General features: G+C 59.0%; 1 long non-coding RNA gene across 1 annotated transcript; it reads left to right on the top strand.

Moving 5' to 3' along the window:
• The first annotated feature begins 553 nt into the window (after positions 1–553).
• LOC122467985 lies at positions 554–3,480 on the top strand. The gene is made up of 2 exons (XR_006293125.1): positions 554–693; positions 3,135–3,480. It is a non-coding gene; the product is annotated as an uncharacterized LOC122467985 (long non-coding RNA).
• Positions 3,481–3,865: the final 385 nt, after the last annotated feature.

Below are 3,865 nucleotides of genomic sequence, written 5' to 3'. Positions count from 1 at the left end.
CCTGGGCTGGCTCGATGCCCCTGGGCCTCAGGGTGGGGGGCTGGGCAGCTGCAGGCCACACAGCCTGCCTGGGTCACTGCAAGGAACTAACAGCAGCCAGGCCTCCCCCTGCCTGGGGGTGACTGCAGGAGGCACAGACAGCTCGCCAAGCGCTTGATGCAGGACAAGTGTTTACGGGGCTGTGTCTGACGTTGGGCCCCTGCCAGCTCCTAGAACATGGCAGTGAACAAAACAGACATCTCTCCTGCCCTCACGGACCTTACCGTCTGAGGTTCTTGAGCCACCGAGACAAGCCCAGGATCCCACGAAGTATCAGACTTGCCAGGCAATCCGAGAGGCTTCAAGGAGGAAGTGGCCCGTGAACCGAGGATGGATAAGGGCGGTTAAGCCCTTCACACCCGGCAGGACATTAAGGGGCCCTGACGCAGGGCCCGCACTGCGTGCGTCGCAGTCACAAGACCCGGAGGGTCAGGCCACGCCTCGTGCTGCCCCACCTCTCTGGCCTCAGCAGCCGCATCTGTGACGCGGAGATGAAAGCACTTCCGGCCTCTGGGGCAGTCTAGCCACCTGCTTCTGCCTCTGCAGCCCCACGTGTACGGCGCAACTTCCCCACTTCCAGGGCCACCTAAGTCGCGCATGGCAGCCAGCCGTGTCCCGTCGCCCAACCCGAAGTCCCAAAAGCGCGGACCGGAGGTGAGGACAATGACTCCCCGCCCCGAGGAAGGTGACAGACAGTGCGGGAGGCGAGCTGGGGGCCCTGCGCTGCGAGCTCCGCCCGGCCAGTCAGGCCTCCGGGCGCCTGGGACGCGGGATCGTCCGCTGAAAACGGGCCGGCGACAAGTGTGCCCGAGGAGCGGACGACGGCCTGGTGCCTTCCTGGGTTTTCCTGCAGCCTGAGGGCTCTGGCGCGGAGAGGACGCTGGTGTGCGGTGCGGGATCCGGGCTTGCTGGCCGGCCTGGCTCGGCTCCCTGCCCTCCACCCACGCCCGCCTCGCCCTGCGGCCTTGCCACGTGGGCGGGTGAGCCTCCCTGCGAGTTTTCCCAGGACCCGGAGGGCCCAGGGAGGACAAAGAACGGAGGCCTGCGACCAGGCGAAAGGCGTCTGCCTCCAGGCGCATCGTCGGTGCCTCGCGGATGTCCGCGCACAGACAGGTCTACCTGCCCTTAGTGACACCAAGATCTTAAGGAATCCACCCAGCTGACACCCCCGCCCCGTAAGCAGCTCACACACACACACACACACACCTGGGCCCTCGGGCATGGGTCACCAAACCGGTCTGTGCACTCAGCCCGCTGCCTGTTTCCATAGATAAAGCTTTACTGAAACAGTCGTCCTCCACGGCTGCTTTCGAGCTGCCGTTACAAAGTGGAGTCGTTGTGCAAAGGGGTCGTCCGGCCTGCAGAGCCCCAAATATTTATGAGCCGGCCTCTTGCAGGGAAAGTCGGCCAAGCTCTCCCCTACAGGGCGTCAGATGTCCTTCTTTTCTTCTTCTTCTTCTTCCATTTACTCTTGAATTTATTCATTCAATGAGCGGTTACTGGTCTTCTTCCCGGCAGACCGTGCGGGATTTGAGAGCGGGGAGGGTCTTTGCATCGTCCTCCCTGCCAAACACAGTGCCTGACACCTGATGTGTCCTTCAGGAAATGCTTGTGGGATGGATGGATGGATGGATGGACGAACGCGGTCCACGCATCAGGGAATAAAGGCCTGGTCTCTGCCATCAGGGAACGCACAGTCCGGTGGCAGAGACCCGCGTGGGAGCAAACCATTAAAATAAAAGCTGGCGAGGGTCACGATCGACGCGAACCGAGTTTCCGGAGGCGGGGGCTCCCGACGGAGGGGGTGCCCGCTGAAGGAGGCCGATGCCGTCCAACCCGGTCTCGAGGGACAGTAAGCGCTGGAGTTTCTCATTCTAGAATCCATGGGCTCCTGAACCAGAGAGCAAAGAGATCAAAGCCAAGAGGCGCCGGCGCGTTCACAGAGTCGTGAGAGGGGAAGTGAATTTCTTCCTCCACCGGCATTTCATGTGCCCCTTGGAGGGCGCCGGCCCCGCGCCTGGCACGGGGCCTGTCATGGGGGGCACACCAGCCCCTCTTTCTCCACGCAGAGAAGGAGGATGGCCCCGCCTCCTGGGTTTTGTACGAGGGTTCAACTAGCCGAGGCCTGTGATACACTTGGCACGCGCGCGTACTCAGAGGGAGTCAGCTGAACATAAGATCCGTGTTTTTCAAGTTCACGGCTGCAGCGTGCCTGTCCCCATTCGAGCCCCCCGCGCTGGGAAACCTGTCGCCTCCCAGGGCCCTCCTCCCCTTGGCCAGTGAGGTGTAAACAGGGTCACCAAAGGCACTGCGCCTGGCGGATTAGCTTTTCGGGGCACCTGCTGATCGCCCTCCACGCGCAGCCGAAAAAGAAACCCTGAAGCGACGCAGCCTGAACCCCTCTTAGCTGACGGCAGCCCCGTCCTGCGCAGGCCCCTCCGCCAATAAGCTGGCCTTTCGGCCCCCGGAAAGACCTTCCTTTCGTACCTCCGGCGGCCTCTCTTTGCCAAAGGGAAGCCTAGTGACGCCAGTTGCGCTCCGCGGGAAGAAAATCGCACCCACCCACCGCAGCAGCTGAGGCGGGAGCTCCGATTTTCATGAACAGCTACCCAGGATAGCAATTTCTGAAGCTCTCCTGCCGTCTCTCGCCTCTGGGCCCTCCCTCCCTTCGCGCTCTCCGCTTTCCCCTTACTCATCCCTGTCTCCCCCCGCCCCTTCCTTCCCCCTCTTCTCAGCACAAAAGTGGAGGGGGGAGAAAAAAAGATTACCGAGTGGCGCCCACTGCAATTGCCATGCATATCTGGCGCCATATATCTTGTCAAAAGCATCAGCGATGCGCGTGCAATCGGAAGAAAGCGAAGCTCGAGCCCCAGGAGACTGTGCCTCCCCCCCCCCCCCCCCCCCCCCCCCCCCCCCCCCCCCCCCCCCCCCCCCCCCCCCCCCCCACCCCCCCCCCCCCCCCCCCCCCCCCCCCCCCCCCCCCCCCCCCCCCCCCCCCCCCCCCCCCCCCCCCCCCCCCCCCCCCCCACACACACTCATTCATTCGTTCTTCCACTTAAATCTCGCCGTCTTTCTTTTTTTAACCTCTCCTGCAGGTCTTTCTATAGAGGACAAGCACGCACCAGCACACGCCTCACTTCCCCCCTTCTGTCATTTAAAGTATGAAGAAGCCAGCAGAGAGAAGTCTCTTTTCAGCGAGTTCTCGATACAGCGCTTTCTGCCTCGGTGACCGAAGGGGATTTCGAAGGAAGTCAAGGCACTGATGAAAATGAACGAACATTTATGACCGGCCATCTGTTCTGTCAATTAAACCCTCCCCAAACCAAGTTATTTGTTCTTACGTAACTAACCTGCAGGGGCGAAAGAGACGCATGCACAAGGTGTCTACCGTAAACACGTTATATGCTTAAAAAATAAAAATGAAGACCCACGCTGCCCTGATCCACGGTCTGGAGATAATTAAACTAGCATGGGGGGGGGGGGGAGGGGGGGAAGCTTTGAACACAAAACAGGATTGAGGCTTCAAAGAACAAAGGTTCCTATCAGACGCCTTCTTCTTCTAATGGTCCTTGTGCGTAAAAATAAAGTCCAAACACTATAATTTCACTCACAGAAAAGTTACAAATACTGTAGGTATCTTTAGAAACAGCTGCAAAAGTGGTTTCACTTCTGACAAGATTGGCGTTAATTACCAGCAAGGACTTCAGTATAATACTATTTAAATCATTTTAAATTATCCCTCTCAAAAATTAATTTTTCATCAAAGATTACACACAAAAAAAAATCATGATATCATCTCTGCAGCTGTGATTTAGTAATAATTTCA

This window comes from Prionailurus bengalensis, chromosome B3 (assembly GCF_016509475.1).
Source record: "Prionailurus bengalensis isolate Pbe53 chromosome B3, Fcat_Pben_1.1_paternal_pri, whole genome shotgun sequence".
Lineage (NCBI taxonomy): Eukaryota > Metazoa > Chordata > Mammalia > Carnivora > Felidae > Prionailurus > Prionailurus bengalensis.
Note: the sequence above shows the minus strand (reverse complement) of the source record. Positions and strands in the feature narration are given on the sequence as shown.